This window comes from Streptopelia decaocto, assembly GCF_964273445.1.
Source record: "Streptopelia decaocto genome assembly, chromosome: 5".
NCBI lineage: Eukaryota > Metazoa > Chordata > Aves > Columbiformes > Columbidae > Streptopelia > Streptopelia decaocto.
In genome coordinates, this window is record NC_138659.1 from 69134321 (window position 1) to 69147885 (window position 13565).

General features: G+C 46.7%; 1 protein-coding gene across 5 annotated transcripts in view; it reads right to left on the reverse strand.

The window, feature by feature from the left end:
* Window positions 1-13565, reverse strand: part of CTBP2 (C-terminal binding protein 2) — a 137403-nt gene that overhangs the window by 62947 nt on the left and 60891 nt on the right. The window contains exon 1 of one of the 5 annotated variants that reach the window (XM_082054444.1): window positions 7920-7941. The exons of 3 other annotated variants lie outside the window; for them this stretch is intronic. The gene's annotated coding sequence lies outside the window, so the exon portion shown is untranslated. Of the gene's footprint in view, window positions 1-5020; window positions 5043-7919; window positions 7942-13565 lie in introns of those variants that run through there. One more of the 5 variants, XM_082054446.1, reaches the window with a different exon arrangement.

The following is a 13565-nucleotide window of genomic DNA, read 5'->3' on the forward strand; positions in this document are numbered from 1 at the left end:
CCAGCAGCGCGACTGCAGCATAATCTCTGAGATTTATAGCAATAATTAATTGATTTTTTTTTAAACATAGGGATGCTAAAGAGCATGGTTCCCACTCACATTAATAATTAATGCAACATTCTAAAAGAAGCTGAAAACTTCAATTCCAGAAGCAGAAGCTTGCTACAGTCAAAATATTTCTTACAACAGAAATTAAGCTGTTAGTGTAGCTAAAGGCAGAATCGCTAACGGCATTTCCATTATCGGCATCTCAAAGTATACACATGAATTTGCACCTCTATTCCATCCCACTCCACTCCCAGGCAGAATCACCAGGTTAGAACAAAGTCACACCAGGAGAAAACAAGTTAGTGTCTGAAAACGCTCAAACTGTTCATTATGTTGGGGCTGCGACTTTTTCCCCAACAAAATCAATATGCAAAGCGTATTTAATTTTGACAGAGTGCATTTTCTGATGGACAAATGCTTCCATTAAAGTTCTTTTCTCCTGCCATCTCAATGCCCCGCATTACACCCTGGAGGAAAACTTTCCACAAAAGAAACTAATAACAATCAGGTAAATTACCGCTCATATTATCAGAATCCCACACAGCTTAATGTGAAGCCCATGAATGAACTCCTTCCTAATGATGTTAACTATTCAGTCTTTGTTTGACAGGTGTCCGTGATGATATCAACCAGCAATAGAAGCTCAACTCGAAACACTTATTAAAAATAAGGCAGGAGCTGCCGAGCAGGATTTGGCAAGGACGGATAAAATGGAGAAAAGCAGATGTGCAGGGCACAGAAACAGGCGGATATTCCCCAGCCTTCCTATGAAGCTGTAATTAAGAAAGCAGCTCTTCCATTTGTGGGATGGAGGACGTAATTAGTTGCGCGCCCAACTTCAATCTATCCTCAATGATTTCTCCATCCAACCCAATCTCAAAACAATCGCGAGGCTAAATGTCCCCCGCAATAAAATAAATACAATCAGGCTAGGCAGAACAAAAATCATGGTTGGCAATTAAAACACAAGCAAAACTCATTGTATGAGGAAATCTGAGAGAGAGGCACACACACACAAAAATTCGTCTTCATCTTCAGCAAGATTAGGAAACAAGTGAAGTGATTTACATACAGTAATTGCATGGCCGCGTTAGCCTCCAACAGTGTCTTTCAAAATGTAAATGTTCTTGAAAACCCTCGGACACGATGATAGCCCAGGAGTTATTTATTTATTTAAAGAAGGAATGTACTTAAAAACAATGTTTACGGGAAAAAACAATCGTGATGTAAAAGCTTCTTAAAACTGCTCGTTAAATACCACAATCCATGAGCCAAAAAACGAGAGTGGAGAAAGCTGTGTAAGGGCTTGGGTTTCCTGCTTTGGATGGAGAAGACAAGGTGACTTTTCCAAAATGAATTAACGTCATGAAACCACAGCGGTGAGTCCGGCCCAACCTGCGGCTCGTCGGTGAGGATGCGATAAACCCGCAATTCCTGCCTTCCGAGGGGCGAGCGAGCACGTGGCACAAAGGCAGCACTCTGCCAGGGAATACACGGTCCTAGGTTAAGTGGGGCTCCTCTTTAACTTCAAATACAAGCATCTTCCTAAACAATCGAAAAAAGAGAGCATGTGCACACTACTGACCCTTAATGGAGTCAGCAGCCTGTTGCTTACGCTTTCTGACTGTGTTTTCCATCCTCTACAAAACATGGCATCAAAAAACCAGAGAATCCCTACTACAGAAAACTGCACAAACTGCAGAAGTTCCCATTTCCAAACAGCAAAGGAGAATTTCCATCCCTCCTCACAGCTAAACTGTGTTTCCACACGTACAACTCCTTCAACAGGGGAAAATCCAGTACCGATGTCTTGATCACACCATCAAACATGTCCAGAGGGGTTCCCAGAGAAGTCTTTGCACCCCGATCACTGCAGGACACCCGTCCCCTCAGCCCAGGGTGCCCAAGCGGTCCCTAATTGTGACATTAATATCCGCCAATGCCAAGGGCAGCTCTCCGTGCAGCCTCCTTTGCATTAAGGTCCAGTTTTCCAAAGCCTGATCGCACTTGGATTGCGATTTCAATGCCGGAACAGCCCCTCGGAGCTGGCATCGCAGGGTGTTAATCGCTCCCAACCAGCCGTCCGTTTCCACGGCTGATCACGTCAGACGTCGGCAGCTGCTGCGGGGAGGGCAGGAGGGGCTGGGAAGCGGAATTCGGCACAAGAAACGTGGAGAAAAGAAAGCAGGAGGCACACAGAGATAATGACAGGGGAGGGCAGCGCACAAAGGAGACGGTACAATGCAGGAGGGACACTTGGTGTCATCCTTCCTCTCTATGCCGGTGGCACATCCTTAAGTGGGATGTCCCCGCTCAGCCCCCAGCACCTTCTCCCCTCTCTAAAGCCCCAGGAGGAGGAGGGAACACATGGAAGAGAAGGGACAGACAACACGATCCTTCCTGAGATCCTTTTTTTGGATGTTTTCTTTTAAACAACAACAAAACAACACAGGGAACTTGCAGTGTCAAGACACCGTTAAGGCCGATAGCCCAGCAGGAAACAAAAATGGATTAAACATTTATAGGGGTAGTGAGAAAAAACATAGATTTTCATTAGCCAAACTGAAAAATCGGGTTAATTTTTGTTTTAACGCCTGAAGGATGTAAATGCTCACACTTGGAAAGAGGAATCACACAGTTTCTGTGTGTCCAGGGCTCAGATTTCTCCTGCTCCATTAAACGCCCTTGGCCATTGCATAGGAAATAGGATGCTGGGAAAAAAAAGACAAAAAAACTAAAGAAAAAAGCTTTTTCCCTATTTTTTTTCCCTATTTCTGGAAGAACTACCTTGGCTGTAAATCAAACCTCAGCGCCAGGCTCCCAACAGCCTGCACACCCCCCACGGACCCTCAGCACTCTCAAAACACTGAGGGCAGGACTCATGCTACAAACCCATTGTTAATTAGGCTTAACGCTTTTACCAGTTATTAGTAGGATTTTGCTGCCGCAGAGTGCTCAGCGATGTTTTGCATTAAGGCCTCTCCGTGGGAATGACTGGATGACGCCGCGGGTGGCAAGAAGTGTTTTTCTCTGGGTGACTCACTTATTTTTCACCCAGAAACCTAACGACCGGGGTCTTTCCCCTTCACTGCCTACCTGGTGCCTTCCCCCAAAAACTGGAGGGGAAAAGCACCGTCAGCGGGTGCCGCGGGGAAAGCGGTAATGCAGCAGGTTAAATGCGCTCCTCGGAGAGCCAGCACTCCCACGTTAGCACCTGCTGATGGCAAAGAAAAAGCTCTTCTGCTCTTCGCGGCACAGAAAAGGAGAATAACATGCTGTAGGAGTCTTGTGCTGAAGAACTGGTAACAATTTTGAGGAACTTGCTATTATATGAGTGAACAAAATGTACCATAACGGCATATGAGCCTGCACATCTGTTGCTAAATTAAACACGCTACATAACGATGCAGACCACATCTTAAAGCATTATGCAACGAGATACAGACTGTGCTAAAATAATAAGGCTTCAAAGAAGACACGGAGGGCCTGATCCTGCGTTCCTTCAGCCCGTGGAAGTCACGGCGAATATCCCTCATCAATTCTGCTCCATCAAAGCTACTTGTTGACTCAGTAAAAGAAGAATCACAATTATATATCTATATATATACACATACCCTTCAAAGGAAAAAAAGACAGATGGGTTTGCAGCATTTTCCTTCCTCTCCATCTTAATGATGCATAAAGCATGAGAAAGTTTTTTGTTTGGATCTTTGTTTTTTAAAAAAGGTTCTTTTAAGAACCGTGTTTCAGGTTACAAACTGTGCTCCAGATTGAGTTCTCGGTAGCCCGAAAGATGTTATGAAGACGTACTGAAATGACAATATTCAGGCTGCCACAACAAGTGTGGTACAGAAGAGAGGGGAGTGAGATATCTATTTCATCTGCCAGCTTTTTTCCCCCCAATTTTGTTTTCCAACATTAGTGACTAGCTCTTGGCTGTGAGAAAAGAAGCTCCAGATGTGCTCCCTGCTCAGGTGGTAACAACACTGGAGATCCTTGGTGAGTTTTTGAGTAAAACGAGGAAATACCATAACGGGCGTTCCTTTCATTCCTAAAGCTAAAATACAAACAAGCAACCCAAACAGACAGTAAGAAAAACAATAACCAGGAGCTGCACCCAGATTACCTACTTAGCTTCAAGAGCACCTAATCCATCTGCTAATTAATCATGGTCCTCCTTCAGTCTCTCTTACCCTGTTTTTCTAAGTATCTGATGCTGATAACACACACACTGATATTGCTACAGCACAAAACTGGCTGGGAAACTACCCTTAACTTTTCAAATAAAACAAGAGGAAATGATACATAAATCATCTTGCAGCCTCCAAAGATCCCTATCACACTGAAAAATAAAATCCCATTTACATTTTACCGGAGTTCTTTAAATTACTTGTTATTTATTTTCACTAATCGCAAACACTAATGCTGGAGCGAGGTCAACCTTCGCTGTTTGCACATCTGGGTAACCAAAAGTTCTCCTCTACTCCAGCCGTTATTTCTCCTGTACCACAATCAGCACAGCCAAATTAGAAACCCCAAGAAAAATGACTATTTGCTGGTTTGTTGGATGAGTTATGCAGTTACTTGGCCATTAGAGGGCATTTTATACTGCAAAGTGCTGGCACACGGCTTGTGAACAGCATCACTAACCCCATCTGGAGCTGCTGCACAACAGTTTCTGTCTACTCTCATTTGGTAATTGCCACTTTTCAACCTTTCCATATGCTGTATATAGATGAGCAAGAGAGAGCAAGGACAAGAGGAAAATAAGATGCAATAGCTATGAAAAAAGTCCCCGTTAAATAAACATTTTGGTGCACAGCTATTGTTGCTTCCAAGGTTTGGTTTTGTTCGCTTCACTTCTTCCCCCTCCCTAATTCCGATGCAGCAAACTTCATCCTTTTCACTCTCACAAACAACAGTTTATGTTTCAAGTTAAGAAAAACTGTAAATTGTGCCATGGCACCGCTACCTGTCTCCAGAGCTGGATAGGAGAGCTCATCCGGCTCTGAATCCGAACAAAGGCAGATCCAGCTTCCTCGCTGCCAAGAGGTAGGACATGGACACGTACCTTCAGATGTCTCCTTCTAGTTACTACTATACTGCTACATGTGAACTTTAAACTGTTTTCAGCTTCTGCTGGCTAGGAAGCCACACAAAGCCACCCACTTCCCCACTTTGGTGGTTTTCCTCTCTCCATCTAAATACAAATCAAATTAGGAAAGAGACAGATATCTTGCTATACATCTCCAAATATACGTATGTTTGTAATCAGGGTGGCCAAACTTCCTGAGTACGAGCTGCCTACCAAAATCTTCATGTGGCTGGGAGCCACATCCTCCCAACCTCCGTACCCCCCTTCTGCCCACACACGCACCCCGGGCTCCCTGTAAAGCTTTATGTTTCTCCCGTCCCCATGGGCTCCGCCAAGTCCACTCCTCTCCTGAGTCCCTGGGGCTGGCAGAAGCGGTGGCTGATTGACCATCGGTACGGGGTATATACTGCCACGATACTCACAAGTTACTCCTGACGTTCCTCCTGAACAGAAAAGCTCAAAACAGCAAGCACAGCAACAGCAAGACCACCACAAAGACCCTGGATATCAACGCTTTCCTTTGAGTGCCCAAAATAAACCCAGTGACCACCACTAAACCCAAGACCACCCGTCTTTGTGACTCTTGCAAGTCCTTGGCTCTGTATCGCTACTAAATATAAGAAATAATAAAAGAAGCAACTAGATGAGTGCATCCTTACAAGCAAACGCTTGCGGGTTGACTCGGGACAAGAACACATTAGCATCCTCATCACTGCCAGCACAGCCCACCTACAGACTGACAAGATGTACCACTGAACTCTTCAGAGTTACAATTTGCCCTTATCTTAGTGCTTATATTTACAAGCGACTCTTACATAAAAAGTCCTCATCTGCATTGACTTATTTAGCAACATGAGATAAAATTGCCTGAAGCTATTTATGTTAACGTACTTCTTTAAAAAATGTGGCTGATGCTCTGTGTAAAGGAATATCCAAAGGGGAAAACTCTGTTTTGTTTGTAACACTTATTACTATCACCAAAGAAAATATGTTGTAACAAGTCTCCGAAGGGGGAAACACATGTAATACCTTTAACAGCTCGACTAATTCATTTTTTGCTGCCTGACTGCTGACAAAATCTCCAATGGAAAGTCTCAGGATGGAAATGTGGAAAACGCTGTTTCTTGTGGTCCAAGATCTGTTCCCACTACACAATCTCTTTCCATCAGAGTGAGCCCTGTTTGTTTTCAGCACATAGCAGCTTTACTCTACAAAATAAAAAAAGAAAAGGAGTTCAAGAGTTCAAGGCTACGTCTCCATTCAGGCGTGCAGCCACAATGCAGACCGGCCTCTCCGTCCCGGGCTGCAGGAATTCCTCTCCACACCACCTACCTACAAAAGGGCCTTGTCTGAGGGAAATGAGAAAGGAAGGAAGGAGCTGGATGCTGAGAAGGGCAGGGAGGAGGAGAGCCCAGCCAGGTGTTGGGGGATCGCGGAACAAGGAGGGTTTGGATCGAGAAACGGGTCAGGGATGAGGATGCAGGGTGGCTTTTGGGGTAAGCAAGGGTCTGGGGAGCCCCAGGGGACCCTCATGCCCTTGGGGTTCCTCTCACGCAATACTCAGACAACACCAAGCCCCACGGGGTCAGGTGTAAGTGCAGTCAGGATGGAAATGTGTGAATGTTCCCATGAAATCCCACAGGAAAAGGCTCGGAGGGATGGCTCTGGGACAGCTCACTTGCTAAACGCTGCCTCCTCCCGACTCCTCCGTCCCCGTCCTTCCCTCCGTGTCTTGCAGCATTGCTCACGCGGTTTAATTTCCAGAGAAGTGAAAGGAGAGGGAAGGAAGGAGCCAAGTGAGCGGAGAGAGGTTCACATAGTAATAAATAAGATGAAATAATTCCCCCGCCACCAACCTTTCGCAGTAAGTCAGAGGACCCTCTGCAACCACCGCGGGTTTGCATAATCTACACATCTTTCTCCTAAGCCTTGCCAGCTCGCTGTGGCGAGGCTATTTTGGGATTTAACAACACTCAGGTTATTGACCTAAATTTATACAGGCTCATCTGGAGCCATAACGGTCCATTGTGTGCCGAGGCCTGCTCGGGATGCCTTAATACACAGATTATTGATGCAATGAACTGTGACGGCTCCTATAGAGCTGTTATGGTTTATTGTAGCAACACCTACTCCGGGTCCCTTTAATGCGCAGATCGGTGACACAATAGACAGAAACGGCCACTACTCGGGGATGCATTATCCCACGGATCACTGACACGACAGCCCACAATGGCTCCAGCCTCCTGTCTTAATGCGGCGAGCAGGGAAACAGTGGGATTGCTGGGTTCCCAAATCACGGGGAGCTGTGGGTGGATGGCCAAAGGGGTGCGGGGATGCGGCCCCCCTACCCACCCAAACCCGCCGGCTCCGAGAGCTGACACGAGCAGAAAGCAATCTGCTACTGAAAATAAGGATTTATAAGGAAAGCTCTGGAGGGACCAAACTTTCAACAAGAACAGCCACGGGCCTGCATTGTAGATCAAGGCTAAAATCCTGTATGAGAAACACATGGAAATTAGCCAGAAAAAAAAAAAAAAATCAGTGTCCAATTTTCAGCATTAAAAAAAAAGGAAAGGAAAACATTTTATGTTCCTAGAGAATGCAAAGAAAGTGAGCGCAACAGGAAAGTGCACAAATATCTACATTTCTCCCTTCTTTTCCTCTTGAAGAACAAAAATAATCTTAAGAGGCTGAGAGCTAAGCACAGTTTAAAGAAAGTCCCTTGTGTAGGGAGACCTCAGGCTGAGAAAAGGAAAATTAAAACATTAACACTAACCAAGTGTTCGCAGCCTCCTCGCAAACACCAGCGAACAGTTCAAAAAGCTGCAGCTGGCTTTCCACTATCGCGTGCATCTTCCCCACCATTTACCAGGAGCTTTTTTTAACACGGGTGACACTTCACATTCAAAACTGCAGTTAAAAATAGACGGTCGGTCCTCCCGTTTTAACCCCGCAAATTCCCTCTCCTCCTTTCCACCTCCCACTGGTCTCACTCCCACTCCTCCAGCCCCACCATGAGCTGTGATGGGGGGAGTCTGGCCATGACCCCGGGGGGTCCCCATTGCCTCCCCAGGACCTCATCTGACCCAGGGAGCATCCCTCTCTCATTTCTTCCCAAAGCTGGTCACAAGCTGTATCTACAGAAATTAAGCCAACGGGTCTATTCTGTGTCTTTATTTCCTTTCCCAGCTGCTTTTGCGGATGAGTCTAAGGCTTTAAAAAATAGCACCCAACACTAATATTTTCTCTGTGGCCTTAAACCTGTGAGTGTAGAGAAAGAAATTCCTTTGTTATCCTGTAGCTACTTATATGCTGAACCTTCAAAACCTCCTCGGGAAATAGGGCTGGTGAACGGCTGTCGCTACTACAAGGCGCCCTGCACAAGAGAGACTCGAAAATCAATATCCTTCACCCAACTTATCAAATTTACTGAGGACATTTATACAGTGTAATTAAATAGAAAAGAGATACAAATACAGAAGAGTATTTGCACGGCACTGCATAGCAATTGCATTATCTCGGGAACAGAGGGCACTTTGACAAAAACGAGGGAAAACACCATAGATCAACTGAAGAAGCCGCAAGGAGAGTGGGGAAGGTCTCTGCTCTCATTGCTCACGGGGAATGTTTAACACCTAAGTAAGACAGCTACAAAACATACATCAGCACATATACCTAAGGCATTTCTGCAGGACCTGTTCAGTCAGCCAAAACGATGCCATTGAAATTACGCCAGTGATGAATTTGGTCCAAAACACTCAGTCGCCTCTCAGACTCATGTAGGGTCTCTGACACATGTTGGGGCACTTCCCCCTCACTGCTGCGGAAGCAAAGCAGATACTATTATGTTGCTTTTCAGCATATGAATGTACCAAGTAAAATCGATTTTGTCCAGTAATCCACTTGGTAAGTCAGTGATGTTTTCCACAACCAGCAGCCGCCTCTGCAGACTCGCAAGATAAAATCTTCTGTGCAAGGTTAAACCTGGGAAAGGCTGACTGCCAGCACAAGGCAGACTAAAACACCGCAGAAAAGGCAAACTAGATTATCTGGCTATTTGTTAAACAACTCTTCTCACAAGGGTTGTGTTACAAGCCTGCTTTGTGAACGCTCCTTGCTTTCAGGTAGAGCCAAAGAAGCTGGCTCCTCATTCAAAGTCCCTACAAGCAGCGCACTGCCGTAGATGAGACATCTCTCATGCCATACTGACCTCAAAATTCAGAATAGCTCAGAAGGGTTCTGGACACACACTTAGGTCCGAGTGCCAATGAGCAAAAGCAACGCATGTTTGCAAAAGGCACCAAACTACCAGCTTTCTTCCACTTCAGGCTCAAAGGGTTGATCATGACAGTTGCCTGCAAGAATTAGGCATTGCCTAATTACACTGACCAATAAAAATCAATATACAAGATGGGCAGGATTCCCACCACTCAGAGAGATGTTGAGGATGTAATAATTTGTCCGACTAACCTGCCCAGGAAGATGTCAGCAGGTAACTTCTGAGATGTCCTGAACGGGGCTGGCACAGGACCTGGGGCAGGTCGGACCGTCCGCCGCTCCCACCGTGTCTCAGCTGTCCCCAAAGCAGAGCTGTGACCACCCAGCAACATCCACCGCTGCTCCTGCCCTGCACGCTGCTCCCCCCGCCACCAGCCACGAGAAATCTCAGCCTCCCTCTTTGCAATATCCTCATGGGGAAGAGGGAGTATCAGGTTAAAGGCTTCTTTGTGCCTCTCTTGTGTCTTTATTTGTTAACGTGAATCACGCTCAGCTCTATTTTGAGCAATCCTTTATTAAAAATGTCTGTGAGTCATTTTCTCTAAACTTGAAACTATAAAAATGGTAATGATTGGGTAATACTCAGGAATTTTTAAGATTTTGCATACTTCTCTTTTTAATTGAGCCGGAAAAGGAGGGTAACCTGACCCATCAAACGAGCACTTTTTTCCCCTTATTTGTCCTTCACAGACCTACTGCTCTGGTTAGAAGTCACAACTCACGGAGTAAAACTTGTGAACATACTCCACTAAATACACATGGAGAGTAGAAAGAAAGAACAAATACAAAAGAAAAAATCTTTAGCGAAAGGCTGAAAATCCAAGAAGTGACAAGCCAGGAATCTCTATCAGCCAGCATTCAGCATGGTATTAAGCGTATGAAGGTAATTCCATTAATTTTATATTAACAAATATTCCTTTCCAGGTGGCATAAGTCGATAACTGAAATCATGCTGCTATTTATTTGTACTTCCAACATCCCCCACCTGAGGCCAAAAGAAGAGTGAAGGATTTTCTCTCCGAACAGAAGGCCACTAGACCAGGAACACGAGCTGTGCTCCAAATCAGCAGCACAACAAATCAACGAGCCCTCGAGCACCACGGCTGCGCTTTCCTCATCCGGGCCATGGGGACGCTGTGCCCTGTTGTTGCCACCACATGAGACACTACTGCAACGCCAACTTGGCAAAAAGCTCTTCACAAACGTGCCAAGGCCTCCAATGAGCCCAGGGCATGCACACCAGCCTGCCTCCGTGTTTCTCTTCTCCATTACCTCACTCCAGAGTTTATTCCCGTGGTCTCCAAGCAGGACCAGCAGAAGAAAGCAGCTCTGGCCAGGATGGCCGGCAGAGAAACTTCCTTCAGCTGGATGAACCAGGCATCTCTGATATTCTCAGACACACAAGTCATGCTCAGACTTGCATGTCCCTTGGCACAAATCAAATTAAAAGACAGCAGGAATGAGGAAGCTTTACGGCTTATTCCCACCACATTTCCTTCCCAAACTGCTTCAACGCCTTCACAGATCCCACCCGGCATCATGTGCAGCAACAGATCTAGTGATGCGGTAGGAAAGACCACGCGGCACAAAATGAGGAGATAACCAAGCAGAGTAGCCTGGACAGCTGAGATCACTTTGACTCCATTGAGGAGGGCCAACTCAGGGTGGCTCCAGCAACACGGGGAACCCACACTGATGGTTTCCTCAGCTCTGGCACTGCCAACCTTTTACTGCTCGAGCTTGGAGGTGACTCCAAGATCCCTTTCATTCTGCTCAACCTCCACAAGCAGGGACAGGGGCAATGGACTTACTGCTCCAACCATGGTGTGGCAAGTCCAACCTGTGTGAGGACTGCTAGGGAAAATATTACAAAGGGAAACTCATTTCCCCTGGGCTGCCTGATAGAGCCCATCAGAGGAAACATCTGCCAGCCTCCATGGAGGACAAAAATGAAGAGGAAGCGGTTGGTCCATCCAGAGAAAAGAAAGTCAGAAACATTAAAGGCACATGGGTCCTGACCAAGGCAGGAGACCCGCTTCTGCAGGCGGGTTTCAGCAAAACAGGTTAAAAAAGCAGTTTTATAGACTGACGAGTATGAAACCGGCAGCAGCCCACTTGATGAGGTCAGGGACTGAAGTGGCCTACGGTACTTGTAAGAGAAAACATCTGCTCGTGTTAAAAGGTCAGCAGGAAATGAATGCTATTTACTTTGTCCTTATTGCTTAGGCCACCGCTCCTCGAAAGAGAACCACACATGGCTTAGCTTAGCAGCACTCACCAGACAACGAAAGCCCCACGGTGGCCGTCCTGCCGGCTGCCCACCATTGAGACCCCTGGGGGCACTCAGGAACCCCCCCAGTGATTTTTGGGAGGGGGGCGAGGGTCTCTTCCCCTCAGGGGCCATGGCTGGCAGCCCCGGGAGCCGCCCGCCGCTCCCTCCCTCCTCACGGGCCTCCATCCCGCACGCGGGGGGGAGAAAAATCCTTCACATCGCCTCAGGAACAAGCCGTTAAAATAAATCCGTCAACATAAAAGCGAAAAAAACAAGAAGTTTCTTCTGAAAAACAGGAAGCGTTAGGTACATAGCAGCTTAAAATAGCGCCTGCTTGATTTGTTGGCAAAACATAGGTCCCAAGGGGTCGTGCTTTTTAATATATTTTTTAAATGTGTGTGCGGACAGGCGGGCTCGCCCCCAGGGCTGCCCTGGGCAGCGGCTGGCACTGCTCCTGCCGCGCTCCGCCATGGCGCCCGGCCCGCCCGCTTCCTCCCGCAGGAAACCCTGACAGAAAACAACCACCTCCGTGAACCAGGGCTCGCTCGAATAAACGGGGGGGAATATTTAAGGCTGGTACCCCCTCGTTAAAACTCACTCTGAAGTTTTTAAGCGCGTAGGAAACTGGTTTTGAACCTTCTCTCGCTGGCCCCCCAGCTGGCTCTGTGTGTGTAGGAAAGGGCGGCGTTGATGAGGCAGAACGAGCCGCTGACGCCTAATGACAAGCTTAAAATGATAAAAGCTTGGATCCTAAGCCCTATATTGACAAAAATCTCACAAACAAGAAATTACAAGAGGGCGCCTTCTGCAGAACAGGGGAGGGAGGAAATTTTACGCTCCAGATTTCCGCCAAAGTTGTGTGACATTTTCCCATCGCTCAGTAACTCCCCATTTTGGCCTCTCCTTCCCCACAGTGCATCCTGACCTCCTGATTAAAAAAACAAACAAACAAAAGAATCCCCCACGTTAAAACAAGAACACCACTCTCAGATGATCTACTGTAGGCTAAAGCAACCATATTGAACAGCAGGTCGAGATATTATCCCTTTCCACGAACCTTGGTCCACAGAGCAAGGCTGCCTGCGAGTCCTGCCTTCTCCTCACACAACACACCACACCAGATGTGAAGGGGCCCCTATCGTGAATAGCTAATTATTGGACCACATTAAAATATTACTCAAATTAAGATTTGTGGGTTTTCCCCTAGCTTAACAATACGCCTTTGACAGCGGCTTTGCAAATACACTAGCGCAGGAGCAGCAGTCTAACTCCATGTGCAATTAGGCCGGCATGTGGATCTTATTGCTCCTAAGGACTCTTATTTGATTTCCTGCACCACCAACTGGTGAGAAGTTTTCAAGTCTAAATACAGAAGAATTAGATCACTCTTTGGGGTGGTCGCATCTGGGGTTGGAAAACCAGATGGAGCGCGTTTTTCCGAGCCCTTTGTAATTGAAGCAGCACACAAAGTTGCTAGGGAGCAGGCAAATACAATCGCCGCTTTGGGGCAGGCTGCGGCTGAGCCGGTGCCGTGTCTGCCAACGCTCGCAGACACCATCTTAAGTGCTAGCAGGGAAGAATGGGCTCACGGGCTGGGGTTTATAAAATACTGTCATGAATGTGGACCTCCTGCAAACAGGCAGGAGCTCTGTGACTTCTGAACATCAAACACCTGCACCCACGGTCTTCTCATGGTGCCACCCAAAGAATCTGGGAGACCGGCGATTTCTTCGAATCCCTAAAAATGCAGAGCTCGCAGGAGTAGGCTGTGAAACTGGGGAATGATGAGGAGAGGGAAGGAGAGGAGGAGGGAGCAATAAAGGAGATTCAATGTTTCAAAGCACAGAGAACTAACAAGTACAGAGATGGCTA